This window comes from Triturus cristatus, chromosome 3_1 (assembly GCF_964204655.1).
Source record: "Triturus cristatus chromosome 3_1, aTriCri1.1, whole genome shotgun sequence".
NCBI classification, from domain to species: Eukaryota; Metazoa; Chordata; class Amphibia; order Caudata; family Salamandridae; genus Triturus; species Triturus cristatus.
Window position 1 is genome coordinate 18,402,804 of NC_140583.1, and position 27,092 is coordinate 18,429,895.

Sequence of the window (27,092 nt, forward strand, 5' to 3'; positions counted from 1 at the left end):
CATGTGGTGATATACCTAACATCTCTGCATGTGTCCTGTACTCCACTTCTGACCATAGAGAACTCTCTAGGTCATTGCCCAGCAAACATTCTACTGGGAGGTCTGCACTAACCACAACCCTTTTGAGGCCAGTTACCCCTCCCCATGAGAAGTTAACAATAGCCACACTATGAGAAGTAGTGGCATTGCTGGCATTGGTCACCAGGTAATTCGCATCTGGTATGTACTGTCCAGGATCCACAAAGCCTGGTGTCACCATAGTGACACTGGCACATGTGTCCCTGTAGGCTTGAGCCACTTTTGCATTTATTAAATGAGTCTGTCTGTACTTGCCCAGGTTACTGGGGCTCACAGTCAGGGACACATCCATGTCCCCATGACAGATCAAGACTGCCTGTGTAAGGGTTCTGTCTAAGTCAGAATCTCCTTCAGTTCCCATAGTGATTCCCACTACACCCTTTGTCTGGGGACCAACACTGCTAACAGTAGTACTGGGAGCAGGTGCCTTAGGGGCAACAGTGTTGGGGGCTCCACCCTTCTTACAATCACTAGTCCAGTGAGTTGTATTCTTGCAAGATTTGCACCAGGGTTTCTTTGGAGCTTCTTTCTTCTTCCCTTAGGTTGTTGGGACCCACCCTCGTTAGTACTAGTTTGGGGCCCTGTTGAAGACTTCTGGTCTTTGGATTTCTGATCACCCTTTTGGTCTGTTTTCTTCTGATCACCCCCTTGGCCCTGGTTCTGGTTCTTTTGCTTAACCCTGGTTCTGACCCATTTGTCTGCCTTCTTTCCCAATTCTTGGGGAGAGGTCAGATCTGAGTCAACCAAGTGTTGATGCAGTTGCTGGTTTTGACAGTTATTTAAAATCTGTTCTCTCATCATCAAATTGTACAATCCTGTATAATCAGACACCTTACTTCCCAGCAACCAACCCTCCAAAGCCTTAGTGGCACATTCAATGTATTCAGACCAGTCCTGAGACTGTGTCTTCTGGGTATCTCTGAACATTAACCTGTACTGTTCAGTGGTTAAGCCTAACCCATCAACCAGGACACTCTTCAGGGCTCTGTAGTTTCTGACACCCTCCTCTCTAACAGTGAGGAGTCTATCTCTGCCTCTACCTTCAAAGGAGAGCCATAAGATTGCTGCCCACCGGTCTTCAGGAACCTGCTGCACTTTGCAGGCTCTCTCAAGAGCAGTCATCCACTTGTGGATATCATCCCCACTTTTGTAGGGGGGCACAACCTTGGACAGGTTCCTATTATCAAAGACCCTGGGCCCGATTCACAGAACAAACTTAAGACTAAATCCTAAACTTAGTACCATTCTGGTATTCACAGAATGCACTTAGTACTTCTGGTATTCACAGAATGAACTTACTACTTTTGCTATTCACAGAATGAACTTAGTACTTTTGCTATTCACAGAATGGATTTACGACTCCTAAACTTACGTCCGCACTCGGGCCGGAAATTCCGGCCCGGAGGCGGAGTTTCCGGCCCGGAGGCGGGGCTTCCGGGCCGGAGGCGGAGCTTCCGGGCCGGAGGCGGAGCTTCCGGCCCGGAGGTGGGGATTCCGGCCGATTTAGCTATGGCTGAAATCTCCACCTCCGGGCCGGAAGCTCCGCCTCCGGCCCGGAAGCCCCGCCTCCGGCCCGGAAGCCCCGCCTCCGGCCCGGAAGCCCCGCCTCCGGGCCGGAAGCTCCGCCTCCGTGCCGGAATTTCCGGCCCGAGTGCGGACGTAAGTTTAGGAGTCGTAAATCCATTCTGTGAATAGCAAAAGTACTAAGTTCATTCTGTGAATAGCAAAAGTAGTAAGTTCATTCTGTGAATACCAGAAGTACTAGGTGCATTCTGTGAATACCAGAATGGTACTAAGTTTAGGATTTAGTCTTAAGTTTGTTCTGTGAATCGGGCCCCCTATCTTTGTCCCTAGGGACAATGCTGCCACCAGTGGGTATAGAGCCACCCTCTCTAGGTTGCCTAGCCTTGCTCAGTTTCTCTTCCATCAGGGCTACTTCTAGCTCCTGTCTCCTGATCCTCAGCTGAGCTTCCTGCATTCTGGCCTCATGCTCCCTCCTCTGAGGGCTGGTCATCCTTCTTCTGGAGTGACCTTGAGAGCCTCTAGAGGCATGAGAGGCATTAGAGTCACCTGAGTGATTCCTCTGTCTCCCAAACCCCTGGTTAAGTCCACTAGGGAGATTCAATGGGGTGAACCCATTGTCAGACCCAAGTAGTCTTAAGTTAGCTGAGCCAGGTATAGCACCTGGCACTGCGCTATTTCCCCCCTCAGAACTACTACTACTATCAGACTCACCCCCTTTGTCATCCCTGTCTCTATGCTGATCCTCATCATCTGTAGTCAGATTCTCAACTAAGGGGCGACTGTTAGAAAGGGGTACTTCAGTAGCATCTTCAGAAGGAGGGCCTCCTGTTCCAGTCCCTGAGGGGTCTAACTGGGAGGCTTTCTTGAGAGCTCTCTGATCTTCATCAGCTTGTAAGAGTTCTCTGAGTTCAGCAGATGTAGGGTTTCTGGGCTGTTTAAGGCCCCTGATATTAGCCAACTGCCTGAGCTCATTCTGGTTTAGGGTAGCAAAGGTGGTTGGTGGCCTCTGGGGGTCACTCTCGACAGAGATGGGTACATTGGACCCCTCTTCCCCAGCCATTGCTCTTAAGTGTGGGTGGATGTGTTGCAACTACCTACACTTGGGTTTTCCTACTAAACCTATCTAGTAGTTGTAGTCAGGGTGTGCTACTCCCTTTGCTCTACAACAACTAAGTTCAGTAGAACTTAAGTGTATAACTAATCTTGTTTTATATGTACCTAAAGATACCTGTATGATCTTTCAATTGGTAACAAAGAGATTACAGAGGTAAAACACAGCAAGCTCAAATCCAACCGCTGCTCACCAATGTGAGAAGTTGGCCTGGTATATGATGTTCACTAGTTAAAGTGACCACCTTGTACCATGCCAAGCAACCCTTATGGTGTGGTTGTAAGTCAACCTTTTCGGACTAGCTGCCCTAGTGGTAGCGTAGGCTAAGCAGTCTTTGAGGCTAAACTCGTTAAAGCGTGTTAAGCAAGCTGTTTTACCATATGTAACCCCCCTTGATACCAATGAAAGGACACCACACAGATATATATTCAAAATATATATGTATTTATTACTCAAAGTATCCCCTAGACTCTTTATGAGCACAGGAGCACAAATCGTTAAACAAGAAAGTGTTACAATATACAGAAGTTGCACTTTATATGGATGGGCCCTGGTGGCCACTCAAACCATATACTAAAATAGTGGTATAAGTACCACGTCTAGGAAAGGAACAAGGCCTAGGGCCTTTAGAATCGCTGGGCCTACAAGGAGCTAACTTCAGTTAGTGACCAGGAGGTCCACGGGTCGCGTGTGCAGTGAGGAAAGTTACACGCGGGCTCCCATAGGTTTTCAATGGGTGCGTAAACGTTCAAAAGTTACTGCTAAAAGGGTCTTCTGGTTGAACTACGAAATCAAGACTTCAGATCTAGACATTAGAGATGTTACTCTACACTTGTGCACCGGAGTGCCAGCTTTACCTCACCCACAGGAAGCGGGTGCATAGGTCTCGAAGGGCGTCTGGTTTCGTCTATCTGTTCAATGGAGCCTGAAGACAAAGATGCTGCAGGCGGCCGGTCCAGAAGAGATGCGGTGGATCCAAGGATGGATCGGAGTTGTAGAAGACCTGTAAGCAGAGGGGACAGTGTTCACAGTCACTAGCCAGTGACCGGCGTGGCACCAGGTAGGTACCAGGCGATGTCGGGTGCAAACAGGTGAAGAGGTATAGCTTGTCTCCGCAGCCACATGGTCCCTGAAGGTTGACGACGTCCAGGAGTCGGTTCACGAGCTGTCCCACGCAGGTTCTCACTGTCAGCGGTGTCGGCGACTTGAAGGAAGTAAACAAGCCTTGGCAAAAGCAGGAGTTACAGGACTTGAAGAAAGCTATTTACTCTGACCAGCAAAGTCAGAGGGGCTGCTCCTTTGGAGGGAAGCAGGGGCCATTCTGGAGCAACCAGACCAGCATCGTAGTTTTCAAAGTTAATCGCCAAAATGGCCACTAGCCAATGGGCCAGGGACCGGGCAGGCGCGTCAAGATGCAAAGTGCAGAGGGGCCCCACGCAGATCGTGGAGATGCTGGAGGGCTCACCTTTGGTGCAGATGCTGCTCGGATGTTGGGCTTCTTAGGACCAAAAGCACAACTTGGAGGGAGCCTCTGTTGTCGCGCTTGCAGCTTGTTGAGTGTCTTCCAAGATGGCTGGCTCCACGTGTCTCGGTGCCTCCACGGGTTCCTTCTTTGCAGGGACTGTGGATCGGGCTGTGAGAAGTCTGGAAGTCTAGTTCTTGTTGGTCTCTGGGCTCGGGCTCCGGCAGGAGGTGGCGGCAAAGCAGACGTCGATTTGCTGGTTGGTGCTTGCGTTAGCAAGATGGTCACTCCCTGACCATAGGGGAGATTTCCTTCTGTCCTCTGTGCAGCAGAGCGTCGAAGTTCCCGTCTTCTTCTTAGTTTCAAGTTGGTTCCAGGATGTCTGAAGTCTTAGGACACAGCTCCTACCTTTAAGCGGATTCTAAGGGCCGGACTACCTGCTAGGTCCCTCCCTAAGGGTGGGACCAGGAAGGGGGGTGGTTACACCCCCAATCCTTTGTCCAGCTCACCCCAGGTCTGGGGCTGGTGTGCCCCAGGACCGCTTTGAACTGGCATATGCACAGAGGCTTCTTGTGAGCCTCAGGCATGTCTGATTCTATTCAAGCCCTACCTGACCAATACACAAAATCCTGTCTGGGGTGGTGCACGCACCTCCCCTGGCAGGAAACCCTTTGTCCACGTCTCCCAAGGTGGAAGGACTCCCAGCAGCAGGAGGGCAGACTTGTGTCTGTGGTGGCAGCGTCCATTTTGTGGAGCTGAGGCTATGTCTGATTTTACCCGGGTTTCAGGTTCTGTACATGTCGTGTCCCTCTAGAAGGGTGAAATGCTAACCCCGTCGCCAGAATTGGCGAGGGGTTAGTATTCCAATTCGTATGACACCTTACTCGACATGTTTTGATAAAGCCAAACCAAAGATAGCATTTAACCGCGAGGTTCTAAATGCACTTAAGAGTATATGGTATGGCGATATCTGGAAACGGTAGAAGGAAGTTGTTCCGACCACTGCAGACAGGCTCAGCTCATGCCAGAGCACCATCTCACATGGAACCAAGCACTCGGCCTTCAGGATTGTTAAGGCCTGCCATAGGAGTGACTTATAGGTTAACATGTGTCCCATTTAAGGTTAGGTATAGGTATACTACACCTAAGTAAGAGGTGGTTACACCAACTTACCCCAGCTGAGTGATCAGCCAGTTGTGTCAAATTGCTAGGCCAGGCCAGGGGTGGCACAATACATGCTTCAGCCCCTGGTAGGCCTTAGATGCACCAATGCCCTGGGTACCTAGTGTACACTGGTACAGGGGCTCACATGGTGATCCAGTTCCAATTGGTTATGCACCTATAGTGCATAGTGTCAATTTAGTAGAGAGAACAGCAGGCTGGGGGTCTGATTAGCAGTCCCACAGCCTCAATATGTCAAAAACCAGTGAAGCAAAAAGCAAAAATTTGGGGTGACCATAGGATAGCAGACCCTACTCTCCTACACTAATGCATTATTAAAGATGTTTCTTCCTGCCTAAAAATTAAATTTTTGTATTTATTCTCTACATTTTAAGGGCTTATTCCCTCTTATTGTTGGTCCTGAGGAAGGTGGTTCTCCACCGAAACGCGCGTAGGCCAAGACCTTAAATACTACCATCACGAGAGAGGGAAAGGTCCCAGGAGACTCAATACCATCAGAAACAATCATTAAAGTGCTTGTTCTCTCTCCATTTGATTTCATTGGACCTTATACAATTTTTTAATGTTTTTGCTATTTTAACAGTATGAGGATGACTGATGTATGTTTGGAGTAGTGAGTATGATGAGAAATTTTTCTTTCTTTTTGTGTTTAAATTGGTGGGGGTAGTTACATTTTTGAATAAGACATTTGTCTTTGATGGTCTAATTGCAACATATGTCCATTGTATATAAAGTATTTGATGTCATTATCGAAGATGAATTCATAAAATTGAAAAAAGTGAAAAAAATAAAATGATTGTAAAAATAACTTTGTATCTTATGTGTCTTTAACCACAGATCTTTGGGGCAGGAGAGAACCTGTATAGGTCTTTGTAAAAGTAATATAGGTCCTGTAAGAGGTTTCTACTGTTTTTCTCTGATTTTTTTCCCCCTCCTCTTGGACCTTTAGTTAACCTAGGGGGAGCCTTTTCTTTATAGCCGTTTTCGAGATAGCATTTACCACAAGGTTATAATGCACCTCTAACTATATGTCCGGCTGAGTCACAAAGAACCTGGGAGAATGGTCTCCGAAGGCTGCAGAGAGGCCCTGGTCATGCAGGGGCACCCTCTCACTAAAAACCAAGCACCCTGCCTTCAGGATTGATAAGTCCTGCTATAGGGGTGACTTATAAGTTTTAAGTGTAGTGACCTATAGATATAGTGAACCTATATCTAAAGTAAGGGGTGCAAGCACCATCTTACACAGGTTGCAGTAGCAGACCAGTAGTTCTATTTTGCATGGCCTCTCATGGGTGGCATAATACATGCTGCAGCCCATGGGAGGCCTCTGGGGTACCTATGCTCTGGGTACATGTGTACCATATTCTAGGGACTTATAAGGGTACCCCAGTATCCAATCTGGAGTTTACCAAAGTACATGTGTAACAATTTAAAGGAGAAAGCAGATAGACTGGGGTCCTGGTTAGCAGGATCCCAGTCAGTTCCAGTCAAACACAGTGAGACTTCAAGCAAAAAGTGGGGGTAACCATAAGAAGCACATCCTACTCTCCTACAATGTATTTTTATAAAATTGGCGTGGATCTCCTTTTTGAGTCATGTGTCCAATATTGGTCAATGTTTTCTATTTTTAAAAAAACTTTTTATTAGGAAACAAAATCGACATCTTATATCGTTTACATCATAATCAGGAGGCAGCACCCAAATCTGACAAGTATACACGTCTACAGAGGACAAGTACACATTAAGGAATACCAAACACTTAGGGAGATACGGTTAGGTCACCATCCTGCACTGGTGTTGGCGGGGCGCATATGTCTCCCCTATAAGCATTCCATGGTCCCCAGACTCTGTTCCACTTCCCGGGACACCCCCTGGCTATGTAGACTGACTTTTCTCGGGACATGGACCAATCTAGATCTTCGCTCCATTTTGCTATCCTGGGTGGAAGCTGCGCTCCCCAGTTCTGAGCAATATTCCTTTTGGCAATCATTATTGCTAATGTCGCCCACTGCTTAGTACACAAGGTGAGGTCAGTCAGTTCCCATATATGCAATAAGCATCTCCGCGCCTCAGGACGCAGCTCAATCGTGAGGACCTCACTTAGTGTACGGTGTATGTCCCTCCAGTAGGCCTGTATGCGTTAACATTCCCAGAGGATTGCATGAAGGTACCCTCTCCCACACCCACGTCTACACTCCCCACTTATTGCTCTACCCATGCGCACCAATCTAGGCTCAGTTACATATACCCTATGGAGAATTATAATTTGCACCAACGCAGTCGCTCTTGAATCACCACCTCTCTCGGGGAGGAAACCGCATCTTGCCCGTCTTCCTCGTCCAGCTCAAGGCCGTCCCCTCCCGTTTGCCTTTGAGTCTTTGGCGGGTCCTCCATGTTGTTTATTGGCTTCTTGTAGATCAGTGAAATGGCTTTTTCTGGCAAATGGCCGTCAAGTATTCTATCCTCTAAGGGAGAAGAAGATGGCAGAGTGGAGCCTGTGGCAAGATGGGTTCGGAGGGCATGCCGGACTTGAAGATATATGTAGCGTTCCGAGTCCGCTAGGCTTTATTGCTTCTGGAGGGATATGAATGTGATAACCTAATCCAGAGGTCTCTGATATGGGAGATACCAAGAAGGTCCCATTTATTGAAGCCCTTGGTTTGCCACAAATTCCCAAGTTTTTGGGATTTCCACAAAGGGGTTGCCAGTGTAAGTCTATTATTCCACCCCAAATATTTGTTTACGATATGCCAAACATGTACTGCATGAGCGGTTGGTCCAGGTAAATGATATCTGCCAGGTGACGAGTAGAGAGCCCTGCCATAGTCACCCCCCGGGAGGAGCCATCTGTCCATGGCGTACCCTATATCACCAATGCTTCCATTGGTACCATGATTAATGGCGGCCAAGTGAGCTGACCAGTAATATTTTTTGATGTCCGGTAGGCTAATGCCTCCATCATACCAATTCAGCGTGCGTTTGGTTAATGCAATCCAGAGTTTGCCTTCCCATAGTAGGTCTCTCTGCAGTCCTTCTATTTCTTTAAAATATGATGCCGGGACAGGGTCCATCGAATTCTGTAGAGCATAGAGAAAACGGGGCAGGGACATCATCTTAAAAAGAGCTGCTCTACACAACATGGATAGTGGCAAAGATTTCCAGGTCTTTATGTCTTTTTTCAGTCTTTGCATGGGGGTAGGAGGTTGCGAGTGAAGCAGCACAAGGGACTTAGTGAGATGTAGATGCCTAAGTATTGAAAGCCATCAGATACCATCTGAAGTGGGCAGTTCCTCGGAAGGACAGGGGGCTCTCCCTGCAAGGCATAGAGAACCGATTTTGTCCAATTCACCGTGAACCCGGAATACCTTCCAAACACTGCCAAAACATCGAATAAGCATCTCAAAGAAGCCCTCGGGGACGTCAGGTACAGCAGGATATCATCCGCATACAAGGATATCTTATCTTCCCAATCCATTGACCAACGCATTCCGTGAATCACCTGATCTCTACGGATCCACGCTGCCAGAGGCTCCAGGGCTAAAGCAAATAAGAGCGGGGATAAAGGACACCCCTGCCGCGTGCCTCTATTCAATTGAAATGACTTTGCAGCGCGATTATTCACCACTACCTGAGCCATAGGCTCGGAGTATAGTAGCCAGACCCAACTCACACAGCTCGGACCAAAGCCCATTTTGGCCAGCACCGCAAAGAGATATGGCCATTCCACCATGTCAAATGCCATGGTGGCCTCCAAGGAGACCAACACTGCCGGTTCTTGGATAGTAGCTACTCTGCCCAGTACGCCACGCACCCTGCGTAGATTCAACGCCGTGTTGCGATGTGTAATGAAACCGGATTGGTCAGGATGTACCAGACTATTGATCACTTTTACTAGCCGGTTCGCCAACAACTTTGCGAGAATCTTAGGCTCCACGTTAAGTAAGGATATTGGTCTATATGAAGTACAGCTAGCTTTGGGTTTCCCTGCTTTGTGAATGACTATTATGTGAGCTATTCTTTGGTCTATGGGGAGCGCACCTTTTTCCCGACTGTCTTCAAACATCGAGCGGAGATATGGGGCTATTTTATCTGGGCGGAGCTTGTAGAGTTCAGTTGGCAGAACATTAGGACCTGAGGCTTTCCCGGACTTAATCTCCCGTATTGCCTGGGCTGCCACCTCATTCGAGAACTCGGACTCAAGATATTCCCTGTTTTCATCGGACAATTCAGGGAGTGAAATGTCCCAGATCCGTGAGCAATTCTCTTCCAGTGAGTAGTTCCCACCTGTACTGTATATCATTTGATAGTGGGCAGCAAATTGGTCCGCGATGTTCTGTGGGTCTGTGATAGCCCCAGTCCCTTCTACATGGAGCTCAGGCACCAGGTGACCAGCCCATTCCCTCTTATCCAACCATGCGATTAGCTTCCCTGGCTTGTCTCCGTGCTCATAGATTCTGTTTTGGGTTTCCCTTCCCTGGACCCTGGCCCTATCCATCGCTATGGCCTTGAACTCATCTTGTTTGAACTGCAAGAGATGTAACTTCTCAGGAGTAACCTCTATCTCTAACTTGTTCTTTAGTCTCAGTATTTCGTCTTCTACCAGTTTCAACTCTTTTCGTTCCTCTTTTTTCTTTCCTGCTATCGAAGAGAGAGCCTGCCCTCGAATCACCGTTTTGTAGGCTTCCCACAGCGACTGAGCGGACTCCACCGTACCCTCATTTTCAAGGAAACAGTGATCTGTTTCCTGGATTATTTTCTTTCGAATGCTTGGGTCTCGGAGGTACCATGGGTTAATGGGAGCTATCTTGCCTGCTTTCTTCTGGCCAAGCAACATATGTGTCCAGATCGACGAATGATCCGAAATACCTCTGCCCAGATGCCGTATTTCCCAAATGTCAAGTGCCAGCACAGCCGGTACAAATACATAGTCGATCCGCGAGAGACTGCCATGTATGCCCGACAGAAAGGTATATTGTGTCCTGTCCGGGTTGTGCGTTCTCCACCCATCCACCAATCCCATGGCCTCGAGGAAGTCAGGCAGCCACTGCTGTGCCGGTCCAATGTCACGCGGAGGGTGGAGATCCAACACTCCAGACACCACCGCATTAAAATCTCCACCCAACAGGAGGGGGCCCTCCGGAAAGGACAACAAGATTGTACTCAGGTCTTTAAATGTCTCACTCTGGAGGCCAGGGGGAACATACACCGACACATACGTGACAACTCTAGCTTCCCAGAGTCCCGAAATACCTATGTATCTGCCCCTATTATCTGACCATGTGGACTGTAGTGTAAATGGAAAGGAGTTCTTTAGTGCTATGCCCACTCCCCGTGACCCAGTCGTAAACCCGGCGTGTGCCACTAATTTGTATCCTCCCCTGTTCATAGCCTTACACATGTTACCAACTAGGTGTGTTTCCTGTAGGAGGACGACATCTAGGGCCTGCCTCTTGATATATTGGAGTACCACACTACGCTTAGTTTTATCCCCAAGCCCATTGACATTCCAACGAAGGCTCTTAATCCCCATATCCCACTGTGTATCCATCTGAACTCCTGTGATCATACCGCTCCTCTTCTGCTTTACATTCTGACGGTGTTGATGATATTGGTCAATGTTGTGCAATAAATGTCTCACACTCCTCTGTGTTAGGCCTAAGGCTGCTCACCCTCACTACCACTAACAGAGCACCTTGGGTTTTACATTGGGCCCTGTGCATTTTGGGGAATCTCTGGACTCTGTGCACACTATACCCACCTAGTGGCATTCCGTAGACAGCGCCAGCTTCCAACAAATTATTTTTTTCAAAGTGCCAGTGAAAGTGGACAGCCTTGTCTGGTGCTTTGTTTTAAGTCAAAAGAATCATAAATGATGCTATTATGTTTAACTCTCGCTTTAGGGTCAGGGTATAGGGTCATAACCATTTTAATGAAATCTTCTAGTTAACAAATTTGTTTATAACTTCTCTTAAAAAAGGCAGTGAAACTTTGTCAAAAGCGTTCTCGGCATCAAGAGCTTTTGCAACCTTTTGGGAAGTTGTTAGGGAAGCCTTCTTCATGATGTGACAAACCAGCCTAGTGTTATCACTGGATGGTCTATTTTTAACGAATCCTACTTGGGTGGGGTGAATGAATTTAAGAAATAGCTGATCTAAAGGAGTGTCAAGAACCTTAGCTTAAGTTTTCCAGTCTCTATTCTTCATTGATCTTGTTCTGTACTTGTTTGGAAGTGATCGATGTTTACCTTCCCTTGGGATGCAACAATAACCGCTCCCGCCGGCGGGCCACTGATTTCTCCTTTAAAAGAGAGGGACTGGTATAAATCTAGCAAAGGGGACTCTAGGTCTGGCCAAAGAAGTTTTAAGGAAGATGCAGTATGGCCATACGGACTCGTGACTTTGGAGGTCTTTAATCTCTTATGACTGGCCAAACTTTCTCAGGCAATAAAGGCGCAGCAAGAGTTGCTCTTTCCTCAGCAGAGATCGTAGGGAGATTCAGATTTTTAGGGAATTCTTTACATCACACAAGATCAAAGTGTTTGGGGTTAACATACAATTCCATAAACACAATTTTTTAAAATTCAAGCTATCCTATCCGGATTGGTGTGTATTGTCCCACCTGACTCTCTTTTAATCGATATTGAATAGTTATTCTTTCTAAATATCAAATATGCAGCTAACATCTTAACAGCTCTATTAACTTGCACTTATGGATAGTTTTTTATTTTGAATCCAGACACCTGCCCTTTTACTCAACAACTTTTTATACACATACCTTTTATTGTTTTATTTGGTGAATAGCTGTGTATTAGCCATAGCCTGTCTGTGTTGTAGTTCTAACAATGTTTTTTATTTTCTAAGTTGTTCAGTGAGTCATTACTTTTTTTATTCATGAAAGATCTGATGTTGACAAGTGTTCCTCTGATGGTAGCTTTTAAAGCTTCCCATTGAGAAAATGGGGAAGTATTGCTGCTTGGGTGGCATCAAGGAAGTTCTGGATTCCAGTGTTAATTTTAGTTTTATGTTCAGCATGATTACGAGTCTCATCATTCAATCTGCAGAGGTTTTATTTTTATAGAAGGGGCACCCCATGGAAGCGATAAGGTGATACAGGAATGGCCGGAGATGTGTCTGGTTTCTATACTAGTCATCAGGATCTCCCCTGGATTTTCCACGGGAGTGAGTGAAGCCCACCATGAAAGGTCTCAACCTCCTGATCAAACAAGACGCCCAACGAGGTCAAAAACAATCCTGCCCAATGGGGAAGAGGGGAAGGGGTAAGAGAAACGGACAGATTCCAGGACCACAGCTCTGTAGGGGAAACGTCTATCACACATGTCCCTCAAGTTCTCTTCCTGAAATCAAGAAATAAAAGCTATCCTGATCCTAGCAATATAAATATATCGCCCCTAGTTCCTTCCTACGTGTGTGCGGCGGCACTCACCTTAAATACTTGATGGTTCCCGCTTCCCCTCTTGCTATGGTGTAGAGAGGTGTGACGGCTGCCCGCGTATCTGAGGATACAAGTGGAACACATAGTTGTTTTGAAAAACACAAATGTACTAGGTAGGATGGTTTACTATGGCCTATAGAAGACAGGAGCCTGCCGTGTACCTTCTCTACGTCTCTCCTGAATTTCTTTGTTAAGTAAGCTGCAAGACAACACAACTTCAAATGGTGAAATAATAAACCTATATATGTGTGCATTTCATCACGCCATACCTCAAAAAGCCGGAGCCACAATGCCTGGCATGAGGCCAGTATACCATAGACAATATTCTGTGAACACAGAGATCTGTTTCTACAATATACTTATGTGCCGAGTTCTAGCGGCAAGCAGACACTAATGCCAGTCGTCTGTTATCTCCAGATGTAGGCTCTCACGCAAGAAGCGTGCAAAACCATGGACCGTCTGGATTAGCGATGACCAAAGGATGCTTTCTGTAAACGCGCGCAGCGAGTTACCCCCTCTCGACTCCAGATGCCTTTCTTCTTGTCCTTTCTGCTGCAGGGAGTCGACTAAGGGAATCCAGGACCACGAGAACGGAGGACATGGTCAGGATCAAAGGGTGCAACCACTGCCACGACGTAGGATACCGGCTCCACGAGGATGCGCAAAAGGACCAGGGGGCCTGAGAAGGCACCAGAGCAGGAACAGGGACGCGACACCAGGTATGTATGGAAACAGGAAGGTACAGGCCGCCAGCACTACAACGTCATCAACCGCCTATCCGTGTGTCTTGTTTTCGTCTGTCAGATTCCATCTGACAGTGGTGAGTTTTTGGATCCCGAGGCGATAGCCTCATTACTCCACATTCATTTTGAGTTTTTTAGTCGCTGTTTAGGTTGTCTTATTGATGTGTGACGCTTTGTCACAGTTGAGGTTGGATCACAAGGTCAGCGCTGTGATAGGCCGCGGGTTGCGGTCAATTTGGTTTGCGGAAGTGTCAGCAAGTTTTATCGCAGAGTCTTGTATTCGTCTGCCAAATGTCTTCTGGCGGTGATGAGCTTTTGATGGCTGCCGCGGCGGTTGCCTTCTGACAGTGATGAGTTTTGGGTACCTGCCGGGGCGATTTGCCCTCAGGCAGTGATGGGTTTTTGGATGCTGTGTTGCTGTTTCAGTTTCACAAGGTTAGCGCTTCGATGGGCCTCGGTTTGCGGTCAAATGGGTTTGTAGAAATGTCTGCAAGTTTCCTGATCAGTGGGTTATCTTTTTGATCCAATCCTTTGTAGAATGTCCTGCTGAGTTTGCGGAGATGGTCGTCCAACATCTCAACGCCTAGGTCTCTGTGGAGGTCTGCTGTTCTTGTGAAGAGTGGAGCACCTGCTGCAATCCGTAAGGCCCTGCTCTGTAGTCTCTGCAGGTCTTTGCGATGCTGTGGGCGGCAGCCACTCCAAACTGGTGCAGCGTACGTCATGGTTGGTCGTATTATTGCGGTGATTACTCGCACCTTGCTCTGCAAGGGCATCCACCTGGTCTTCAGGAGTGGGTATAATGCAGACAGTTTTGTTGCTGCTTTCTGGCAGGTCTTCTCTATGTGGTTTCTCCATGTGAGTTTAGAGTCCAGAGTCACCCCCAGGTAGGAGCTGCTGTTTTCCCATTTGATCTCATCCCCAACAACCGCCTACGGTGTAGTGCCTGGTTTTATAGCTTCCACGCATAACGTGTCATCGGCTTCACAAACACCCGCGCCGAGCGCAGGTAAGTCCAACACTGAAGGTATCGATGTAGTGAGTGCAAGAACTCGAAATCATTAACACATCTATCCTTGCACAAGAAAGATGCGGCAGAGACAAAAAGGTGAAATCTAACGTATCTGGGTGCTAAAGTCTCCATGCCTCCTTTAGATTAAACTTCGAGCACTAGTGTTTAATGGATATATGAGCTTTGGGAAGGTGGTAGGTACACATTGAAGACCTGTCGATCGTACACAGGTAAGTTAAAGTTTCCCCCAAAAAGTACCAATGTATCATCCGGTCGAAAAGCCACATTAGAAGGTCCCACTATCCGAAAATCCCACATTTCTGAGTTTATCCATCTTTCTTCGCTGTCCAATAATTCCCCTGAAAACAGTAATACAGGCAACTAAACAGGTAATCAAACCCAAAAACCATAAACCCACTTCCACCCCTCTGAAAAACGTGAATCGGCAACGCGGGGAAGAGGACAAGATACTCCCCCAATGCAGGAGTAATCACTTTACACTACAAACCCATGAACATAGATAGAGGCTGAGAGTAGCTCTAAAAAAAACAGTTAAGCAATCTGGTTAAACCATTTCAAGACCATCAGAAAGGAAGCCTGCTATGACGCATGAGGCCTTCAAGGGAACAATCTAGAGCTTCGCAGGAAGGGACTGATCGAACCGAAGTACAAAGTATGAACAGTTGCTACAAGAACTGATAAAGGGACAGTTATACGGGAACATTGTCGGACCTTGAACCCATATAGAACGTCACAAAATGTAACAGCAACATGAAGGGTTGGATGTGACAAATCTCCTACTTGTCTTAGTTTGGAGGAGATTTAGGATTTGAAAAAGAGGCATCCATGCCAGAGTCATCGAGTTCATAAGAGAGCCTTCTCAATTCCGCAACCGATGTAAAGATACGCTAGAAGCATTCAGTGAAACTCGAGATTTCAAAGCACTTGAAAGGCTCTCAGTCCTGGTCCAAGGCTTCCAGTGTCACTGTGGCTTTCGAGAAATCTTGAGAGATGTATATCTTGTGGGCTTTCCAGATGGAATGGTTATTTATCCTCGTGCAGTACAATAGGAGTTCTGAGTGTTGGAATCTAAGCCGTTTGCACACAATTGGGCTTGGAGACTTCTTATTCGGGTTGAGACGAGCTGGGACCCTATAAGCTCTTTCTAATTCACAGTCTTTCTGAAAGCATAAGCCAGTCATTTGAGGAATCCATGTCTCTAAGAATTTGATTCAGGCATTACAGTTCTGGCCACCTGAGCCTCTTGGTAGGGTAATAGTGCAAAGGTTTGCCCTTCTATTCAAGTCTTCCAAATCCACTCATTTTCTACCTAATATGAGAGAGCGGGTCATAAGAGTAGCGAGCTATTTCACATGCAGAGATTCTCTGTCTTACAGATTGCTGATTCCATCCTCCACCTTTGCAATTCTGTTTGACCTCATTTTTAATCATAGTGATGTCAGATTCCATATTGTCTGTATTGTTCTTAGTGGAAGGGGAGGTCATGCACTTCCTCCAATTTCTTTACTATCGGCTCTATGGTAAATAGGGATTCGGATATTTCTTTACTATCGACTCCATGGTAAATAGGGATTCAGATATTTCTTTAGTATCGGCTCCACGCTAAATAGGGATTCGGATATTTCTTTAGTATCGGCTCCATGGCAAATAGGGATTCGGATACTTCTTTAGTATCGGCTCCATGGTACATAGGGATTTGGATATTTATTTAGTATCGGCTCCACGGTAAATAGGGATTCGGATATTTCTTTAGTATCGGCTCCTTTGCAAATGGGGATTCGGATATTTCTTTAGTATCGGCTCGGCTCCATGGTAAATAGGGATTCAGATATTTCTTTAGTATCGGCTCCTTTGCAAATAGGGATTCGGATATTTCTTTAGTATCGGCTCGGCTCCATGGTAAATAGGGATTCAGATATTTCTTTAGTATCGGCTCCACACTAAATAGGGATTCGGATATTTCTTTAGTATCGGCTCCATGGTAAATAGGGATTCAGATACTTCTTTAGTATCGGCTCCACGGTAAATAGGGATTTGGATATTTATTTAGTATCGGCTCCACGGTAAATAGGGATTCGGATGTTTCTTTAGTATCGGCTCCACGGTAAATAGGGATTCGGATAAGTCTTTAGGATCGGCTCCACGGAAAATAAGGATTCGGATATGTCTTCAGTATCTGTTCCACGGTAAATAGGGATTAGGATATTTCTTTAGTATCAGCTCCACGATAAATAGGGATTCGGATATGTCTTCAGTATCGGCTCCACGGTAAATAGGGATTCGGATATTTCTTTACTATCGGCTGCACGGTAAATAGGGATTCGGATTTGGGTTTAACGGGAGACTCAGGGATCGGAGTACTTGTCTTTGATCTTTTCTTGGCCATTTTTTGTTCCTTCTGGTCTTTCTCAGCCATTTTGCTGTTTGAAATGCATTGACTGTGAAAGAGCCGTATGATGGAAAGGAAATACTCTCCACTTGATGCGATAGGGTGCACCAGTTATGAGGTGATAGTTGAGGTGCTGTTGATAAGGAGGAACTGCACTTGCAGTAGATGAAACTGCATGGTCTTACAGCACACAATAAATGTTCTTCAATAAATTTGTGCAAGGATTGGGGTCTTTGTCTTAGTAAAGTCCCATCCAGTGGCTTTGGTATGATGTCAAAGCCCAGATGGGTTAGCGGTAGCTCATGGGAATCAAGGGTCATCAGTCTGGTCTATATTAGCAGGGATGCTTGTAAAATGCCATAAGATGTTGAAGGAGCAATAGCTGTCATTACTAGTTGCAAAAAGATGTATGTGCCATTGAAGTGGCGTGCACGAAGTTTTGACAGGCAGGTCATTGGATTAGCATTTGGTCGGATGAAAGGCCCGAAGTATCCAAAAGGCAGCCCAAAGATTCAAGATTGAACAGCTGAAGCAATGTTCTCATTCCCATCAAAGCAGCAGAAACTGCTTGTAGGGAGGCCCTCTCATGACTCTCAGAGGCGAAGATCACTCATCTCAATACGCTCAATAAACTATGTGACAGTATGAAGTTTGATAGTAACTATAGCTCATATCAGCCCAAAAGTAGCCCAAGTATAAAAGGCTGCAAAAGCACAAGAAATACATGTTCTTCGTCCCATCAAAGACGCAGCGTCTGCACAAGCACGCTTACGACTCACATGAGCAGGTTACTCATCACGAGACTCTGCAGTCGTAAAGACTTTGGGAGGATCAGCAGCCCAAAGCAGACCCAAAGGAGCCCAAGTATGAAAGGCTGGAAAGAGCTCGAAAGACCTTTTTTGGGATCCAAATACCAGATATTGCATGGGAGTAAGCACTCTTAAGGCTCTCTGTAGTAAACATTACTCATCTCTTTGTGGCGGGCAGTCGAGCAGCGTCATGGTGGCGGTTCTCCGATCATATCTGGAGATCAATATACAGGCATTATTGGTAAATTGATCCTCCGGTGTTCTGCGACGGCGTTCACCCCATCTGAGGGTCCGGAAGCATCAGGGATGTATTTTGGGTCACCGCTTCTCCCACGCTGGTTTGGAGCTGACAAATGATACAACCACCTTGAGCCGCGACATAGCCACTGCTGTGAGTATAATCCTCTGAATTTACAAAGAGCAAGCATTGGGTGGGACACTATACGGAGGCCGTTGATGGGGTACAGCAACCTAAATGGGCAGCAAGTGACAAGAAACAACTTTCTAAGGTCCCTGCTGAGGTTGGGTCCAGGCACCCATGTTTGGAGTTAGATTTCACCACAACCTCTGACGTGTGCATTAGGAGCTATGCAGTACCGGATATAACTGCATAGAAATCCAAGTGCAAGCAACATACTTAAAATGCAAGCCAGAGATGGCAAACTGTGGAGGTGCCTGTGAAGGTCATTGCAGGGCAGATATCAAGCAAGCATTCGCTGCGTTACAACTCGTACTTTGTTTAAGAACTGACGATGAAGTCGTTTTTAGCTCTGTGTCTTCCTATACATAGGCAGTGACCACTCGTCAAACATGATGTACACTGTATATCAGAAAGGTATTTATTGCATGATTATCAATGCTTTGTTATAAAAATGAAAATTCATATGAGTCACTGGTCAAATGAATGAAGTGATTAATGGGAATGTACCTCGATGAGGAAGAGAAAAGTATGGCGCGTTTCTTTTTTTGCCTATACACGGCTACTGTCTGTTAAATACATTAATTGGAGGTTTAAACTATATGGTTTACCAAGCATGAAAGTTGTTCCCAGATGTGGTAGTCTTCAGCAATGTGGAAAAGAGTAGGCAAAGACAGGGCCAGCTTCCACTGCGCTTGTCATACTGTTCCTGTGCTTCTTCTGCTAGGGAAGCTTGCCAAACTCCTCTAGGTGCTGGTCACTATATGTGAGGGAAGCGTGCACTGCACTTGTCATGCTGTTCCTGTGCTCTGTGTGCTAGGGAAGCTTGCCCCACTCCTGTAGGTGCTGGTCAGTATATGTGAGGGAAGCTTGCAATGCACTTGTCATGGTGTTCCTGTGCTTTGTGTGAAAAGGAAGCTGTCTCACTGCTGTAGGTGCTGGGCCTTTTTAGTATATGTAAGGGAAGCTTGCACTGCACTTGCCGCGCTGTTCCTGTGCTTTGTGTGCAAGGGAAGCTGCCCCACTTCTGTAGGTGCTGAGCCTGTGTAGTATATGAAAGAAGCTTGCACTGCACTTGTCATGCTGTTCCTGTGCTTTGTGTGCTAGGGAAGCTTTCCCCACTCCTGTAGGTGCTGGTCAGTATATGTGAGGGAAGTCTGCAGTGCACTTATCGTGCTGTTCCTGTGCTTTTTGTGCCTGGGAAGCTGTCCCTCACCTGTAGGCAATGAGCCTGTGTAGTATATGGGAGGGAAGCTTGTACTGCACTTGTTGTGCTGTTTCTGTACTTTATGTCTTAGGGAAGCTTACCCCACTCCTGTATGGGCTGAACCTGTGTAGTTTATGTGAGGGAAGCTTGCACTGTACATGTCATGCTGTTCCTGTGCTTTGTGTGCTAGGGAAGCTTGCCCACTCCTGTAGGTGCCTGTGTAGTATATGTGAGGGAAGCTTGCACATCATGTGTTGTGCTGTTCCAGTGCTTTGTGTGCAAGGGAAGATGGCCCACTCCTGTAGGTGCTGAGCCTCTGTAGTATATGCAAGGGAAGCTTGCACTGCACTTGTCATGCTGTTCCTGTGTTTTGTCTGCTATGGAATCTGTCCCACTCCTGTAGGTAATAAGACTGTGTAGTACATGTGAGGGAAGCTTGCACTGTACTTGCTGTGCTGTTCCTGTGCTTTGTGTGCAAGGAAAGCTGCCCCACTCCTGTAGGTGCTGAGCCTCTGTAGTATATGCAAGGGAAGCTTGCACTGCACATGTCATGCTGTTCCTGTGTTTTGTGTGCTATAGAAGCTGCCCTACTCCTGTAGGTAATACGACTGTGTAGTATATGTGAGGGAAGCTTGCACTGTACTTGCTGTGCTGTTCCTGTGCTTTGTGTGCAAGGGAAGCTGCCCCACTCCTGTAGGTGCTGAGCCTCTGTAGTATATGCAAGGGAAGTTTGCACTGCACTTGTCATGCTGTTCCTGTGTTTTGTGCGCTAGGGAAGCTTTCCCAACTCCTGTGGGTGCTGTTAGCCTGTGTGGTATTTGTGAGGAAAGCTTGCACTGCAATTGTTGTGCTGTTCTTCTGCTTTGTGTGCTATAGAAGCTGCCCCACTCCTGTAGTTAATAAGACTGTGTAGTTAATGTAAGGGAAGCTTGCACTGTACTTGCCATGCTGTTCCTGTGCTTTGTGTGCAAGGGAAGCTGCCCCGGTCCTGTAGGCGCTGAGCCTCTGTAGTATATGCAAGGGAAGCTTGCACTGCACTTGCCATGCTGTTCCTGTGTTTTGTGTGCTATAGAAGCTGCCCTACTCCTGTAGGTAATAAGACTGTGTAGTATATGTGAGGGAAGCTTGCACTGTACTTGCTGTGCTGTTCCTGTGCTTTGTGTGCAAGGGAAGCTGCCCCACTCCTGTAGGTGCTGAACCTCTGTAGTATATGCAAGGGAAGCTTGCACTGCACTTGTCATGCTGTTCCTGTGTTTTGTGTGCTATGGAAGCTGTCCGTCTCCTGTAGGTAATAAGACTGTGTAGTATATGTGAGGGAGGCTTGCACTGCACTTGTCGTTCTATTTCTGTGCTTTGTGTGCTAGGGAGCTTTCCCGACTCCTGTGGGTGCTGAGCCTGTGTGGTATTTGTGAGAGAAGCTTGCGCTGTAATTGTCGTGCTGTTCCTCTGCTTTGTGTGCTAGAGAAGCTGCCCCACTCCTGTAGGTGATAGTCAGCATATGTGAGGGACGCTTGCACTGCTGCTGTGCTGTACACTTCGTTGGATGCACCTTGCATTGAATGCATAAAGCTGGTGGTAGCACCTCGTATAAGTAAATATCGTGTTTGTCCTGCTGTCTTCGAGTTGAGCCCTAAACAAATACTTCTCAACTTCTACCCCACTGTGCCCGGAGCACGCTACATTCATCCTCACACAGGGTGTGTCACGTGGGCACGGACGCATGTTATTCCCCAAGAGAGCGCGGGTAAATAAAGCCGGGCGACAACTGCTTTGGAGCCCCGGGCAGCGCCTGTTTATATTAACAAACACCCGTGAAGAGCGCAGCCTGGCATTCGTGTTTCTGCCCCTGGCCTCGCGAGGAGACCGTTTAGGATTCCAGACATTTCACCCAAAGAGGAGCGGCGTGTTTGGGATTCTTGTGAATGAATGTTCCAAATACCTGCGTCTGTGAGAACAGAAGAGAAGGGTCAACCGAAGCTTGTCCATCGACGAGAAGGGCGAACAGGGCCTGTGGAGTGACCATGTCTGTGCGAGAAGGGTCAACCGAAGCTTGTCCATCGACGAGAAGGGCGAACAGGGCCTGTGGAGTGACCATGTCTGTGCGAGAAGGGTCAACCGAAGCTTGTCCATCGACGAGAAGGACGAACAGGGCCTGTGGAGTGACCATGTCTGTGCGAGAAGGGTCAACCGAAGCTTGTCCATCGACGAGAAGGACGAACAGGGCCTGTGGAGTGACCATGTCTGTGCGATAAGAGTCAACCGAAGCTTGTCCATCGACGAGAAGGGCGAACAGGGCCTGTGGAGTGACCATGTCTGTGCGAGAAGGGTCAACCGAAGCTTGTCCATCGACGAGAAGGGCGAACAGGGCCTGTGGAGCGACCATGACTGTGCGAGAAGGGTCAACCGAAGCTTGTCCATCGACGAGAAGGACGAACAGGGCCTGTGGAGTGACCATGACTGTGCGAGAAGGGTCAGCCGAAGCATGTGGAGTGACCATGTCTGTGCGAGAAGGGTCAACCGAAGCATGTCCATCGACGAGGAGGACGAACAGGGCCTGTGGAGTGACCATGTCTGTGCGAGAAGGGTCAACCGAAGCTTGTGGAGTGACCATGTCTGTGCGAGAAGGGTCAACCGAAGCTTGTCCATCGACGAGAAGGGCGAACAGGGCCTGTGGAGTGACCGTGTCAGTGCGAGAAGAGTCAACCCAAGCTTGTCCATCGACGAGAAGGGCGAACAGGGCCTGTGGAGTGACCATGTCTGTGCGAGAAGGGTCAACCGAAGCTTGTCCATCGACGAGAAGGGTGAACAGGGCCTGTGGAGTGACCATGACTGTGCGAGAAGGGTCAACCGAAGCATGTCCATCGACGAGAAGGGCGAACAGGGCCTGTGGAGTGACCATGTCTGTGCGATAAGAGTCAACCGAAGCTTGTCCATCGACGAGAAGGGCGAACAGGGCCTGTGGAGTGACCATGTCTGTGCGAGAAGGGTCAACCGAAGCTTGTCCATCGACGAGAATGACGAACAGGGCCTGTTGAGTGACCATGTCTGTGCGAGAAGGGTCAACCGAAGCTTGTGGAGTGACCATGTCTGTGCGAGAAGGGTCAACCGAAGCTTGTCCATCGACGAGAAGGGCGAAGAGGGCATGTGGAGTGACCGTGTCAGTGCGAGAAGAGTCAACCCAAGCTTGTCCATCGACGAGAAGGGCGAACAGGGCCTGTGGAGTGACCATGTCTGTGCGAGAAGGGTCAACCGAAGCTTGTCCATCGACGAGAAGGGCGAACAGGGCCTGTGGAGCGACCATGACTGTGCGAGAAGGGTCAACCGAAGCTTGTCCATCGACGAGAAGGACGAACAGGGCCTGTGGAGTGACCATGACTGTGCGAGAAGGGTCAGCCGAAGCATGTGGAGTGACCATGTCTGTGCGAGAAGGGTCAACCGAAGCATGTCCATCGACGAGGAGGACGAACAGGGCCTGTGGAGTGACCATGTCTGTGCGAGAAGGGTCAACCGAAGCTTGTGGAGTGACCATGTCTGTGCGAGAAGGGTCAACCGAAGCTTGTCCATCGACGAGAAGGGCGAACAGGGCCTGTGGAGTGACCGTGTCAGTGCGAGAAGAGTCAACCCAAGCTTGTCCATCGACGAGAAGGGCGAACAGGGCCTGTGGAGTGACCATGTCTGTGCGAGAAGGGTCAACCGAAGCTTGTCCATCGACGAGAAGGGTGAACAGGGCCTGTGGAGTGACCATGACTGTGCGAGAAGGGTCAACCGAAGCTTGTCCATCGACGAGAAGGACGAACAGGGCCTGTGGAGTGACCATGACTGTGCGAGAAGGGTCAGCCGAAGCATGTGGAGTGACCATGTCTGTGCGAGAAGGGTCAACCGAAGCATGTCCATCGACGAGGAGGACGAACAGGGCCTGTGGAGTGACCATGTCTGTCCGAGAAGAGTCAACCGAAGCTTGTGGAGTGACCATGTCTGTGCGAGATGGGTCAACCGAAGCATGTCCATCAACGAGAAGGACGAACAGGGCCTGTGGAGTGACCATGACTGTGAGAGAAGGGTCAACCGAAGCATGTGGAGTGACCATGTCTGTCCGAGAAGGGTCAACCGAAGCATGTCCATCGACGAGAAGGGCGAACAGGGCCTGTGGAGTGACCATGTCTGTGCGAGAAGGGTCAGCCGAAGCATGTGGAGTGACCATGTCTGTGCGAGAAGGGTCAACCGAAGCATGTCCATCGACGAGGAGGACGAACAGGGCCTGTGGAGTGACCATGTCTGTGCGAGAAGGGTCAACCGAAGCTTGTGGAGTGACCATGTCTGTGCGAGAAGGGTCAACCGAAGCTTGTCCATCGACGAGAAGGGCGAACAGGGCCTGTGGAGTGACCGTGTCAGTGCGAGAAGAGTCAACCCAAGCTTGTCCATCGACGAGAAGGGCGAACAGGGCCTGTGGAGTGACCATGTCTGTGCGAGAAGGGTCAACCGAAGCTTGTCCATCGACGAGAAGGGTGAACAGGGCCTGTGGAGTGACCATGACTGTGCGAGAAGGGTCAACCGAAGCTTGTCCATGGACGAGAAGGACGAACAGGGCCTGTGGAGTGACCATGACTGTGAGAGAAGGGTCAGCCGAAGCATGTGGAGTGACCATGTCTGTGCGAGAAGGGTCAACCGAAGCATGTCCATCGACGAGGAGGACGAACAGGGCCTGTGGAGTGACCATGTCTGTCCGAGAAGAGTCAACCGAAGCTTGTGGAGTGACCATGTCTGTGCGAGATGGGTCAACCGAAGCATGTCCATCGACGAGAAGGACGAACAGGGCCTGTGGAGTGACCATGACTGTGAGAGAAGGGTCAACCGAAGCATGTGGAGTGACCATGTCTGTCCGAGAAGGGTCAACCGAAGCATGTCCATCGACGAGAAGGGCGAACAGGGCCTGTGGAGTGACCATGTCTGTGCGAGAAGGGTCAACGAAGCATGTCCATCGACGAGAAGGGCGAACAGGGCCTGTGGAGTGACCATGTCTGTGCGAGAAGGGTCAACCGAAGCTTGTCCATCGACGGGAAGGGCGAACAGGGCCTGTGGAGTGACCATGTCTGTGCGAGAAGGGTCAACCGAAGCATGTCCATCGACGAGAAGGACGAACAGGGCCTGTGGAGTGACCATGTCTGTGCGAGAAGAGTCAACCGAAGCTTGTCCATCGACGAGAAGGACGAACAGGGCCTGTGGAGTGACCGTGTCTGTGCGAGAAGAGTCAACCGAAGCTTGTCCATCGACGAGAAGGGCGAACAGGGCCTGTGGAGTGACCATGTCTGTGCGAGAAGGGTCAACCGAAGCTTGTCCATCGACGAGAAGGACGAACAGGGCCTGTGGAGTGACCATGTCTGTGCGAGAAGGGTCAACCGAAGCCTGTCCATCGACGAGAAGGACATGCCCTTTGTACCCAGAGTCACTTACATTCAGGCACTCGGGGTCTACGCTCATGAGAGCCCTGCGTCACTTTCGCACCACGCGCAGGGGTACAAACATCGGCACGGCTCTGGATCGGACTTATGAAGCCACGCAAAGCCTCCCTCCGTGGCTTTGAGTGACCTCATAACTCATGAGTAAGGTAACGCAGCATTGCGCTGCGTTGCATTCGTCAAGGAGGCGTTCTGTGGGCGTTTCAATGGGTTTTCCCACCAACACCCTTGGAACGTGACACTGCCCCAGATTCACAAAGTGATGTAAACCTGGGGAAGGGTCAAATCCGTATGGCTTCGTAACAGGGAGAAATATGTTCAAGGATTAGAAGGAAGTGTTCTTTGTACCCGGAGTTAATACATTTAGGTACTTATGGGCATATTTATGACACCCCTGAGTCACTTTTGCACCACATAAAGTGGCAAATGCATAACGCACGGCTCTGTATCAGATTTATGAAGCCACGGAAAGCCACACTGCGTGGCTTTGAGTGACCTCATAACTCATGAGTAAGGTAACGCAGCGCAAAACGCTGCGTTGCATTCGCCCAGGAGGCGCTCTGTGGGCGTTGCGATGGGTTTTCCCACCAACACCCTTGGAATGTGACACTGCCCCAGATTTACAAAGTGATGTAAACCTGGGGAAGGGTCAAACCCGTACGGCTCTGAAGGGAGGCGGAACAAGGAGAAATCTGTTAATTTCTCCTTGTTGCAACACACATAGGAAGAGGAAAACGCCTCGTGGGATTGTTTTTGTGCAGGAATTTGTCCTTTCTTGGACATAAACAAACCTGCCTGCAATGGAGGCACGCTACGTTGGCGCTAGGCTGCACGAACGGCGCCAGCACGGGCAGAAAGGAGGGAATGCACCGGCGTGCTCAAAGAAGGTGCATTCCTGTCCCTTCACTTTGCCCTAAGCCAAAATACCAACATTGTGGCCCGTAAGGGTTCTGTTTCCTGCTACAGACAAACACCCTGCCCAGGTCTATCTATGGGAGGGGGGTGTGTGAGTGGGGGCTCTTTAAATGTCTGACCCCAGCAGTCAGCAGCTGAAAGACGACCCGTTGACTTCTGCTGAGGTTCATGCACAGCCCTGCGTGTCAGTGATTTTCAAAATCAGTGACTTATTTGAGCTGGAACCGAGTCCTATTCTTGTTAAGATCTGGGAATTATGCGGCATTGGCACATAACTCGGGCAGTGCAGCAAGCTGATGTTTACGCTGACGAGGCGCAGCTGCCGAGGCGCACTTTCCTCTGCCCTCCTGTACAAAGCTCAGGAGCAGAGGCCTCTGGCCTGCAGCATGCCCGTGCTGTCTAGATTTGGGGTGGAGGGTGTTAACCCTTCCATATACCCTGCTCTCAGCTGTTACATCGTCTCTCTTCTCACTCAGTTGTTATCGCACAGAGAGACTTCCTCTTTGGGTTCAGGTGAGAACTGGGTGCTGCCACCCTTTGGATGCCACCCTCTGAATGCCAGTCATTGCTCCCTGCTTTAACATTGTCAGCCAGGTGTCAAGGGCTTCGCTGTAGGGGTGGTGGTGTGTGGTGCACCCCCTCCTGGTGCATGCAGCCTCCAGCTGGTACCTTGGTGGAGAGACCCCCTGGCACAGAGACTTCCTCTTTGGGTTCAGGTGAGAACTGGGCACGGCCATCCTTCTCTGCCCCCCTTTGAAGACCAGCCATTGCGCCCTGATTTTACATTGTCACCCAGGTGTCAAAGGCTTAGCTCGAGGGGTGGTGGTGTGTGGTGCACCCCCCTCCTGGTGCATTCAGCCTCCGGCTGGTACCTTGGTGGAGAACCCCTGGCACAGATTACCAGTTGGTGGACCATGTGTTCATCTCACTACCTGGTCACAAGTTTTCCACAGCAGTTGTCATCACAAGCAGAACCTCACCTGGTAATACTGGACACAGAATAATAATGCACAGTAAAACCATATGAAATACCGCTTACAACAAAATAGCGTTGTGAACAACAGTTTCCTGCAATAACAAGCTACTAGGAAACAACAAGCATTTGCCAAGCACATCGATCTTGCTTATGCCAGAGATAATGGCTTTGCTAATATGTTTGACACTGTTGTACAACAGAGTGGTTGCTTCCCAGCACGGCTATGAGTTAGTAAAGAAAAGGAGAGTGGCGTGGAGTGGAGTCTCATCAAGTGCAGTAGAGTGGAGTGTTATGGAGTGGCGTGGAGTGGCGTGGAGTGGAGTCTCATCAAGTGCAGTAG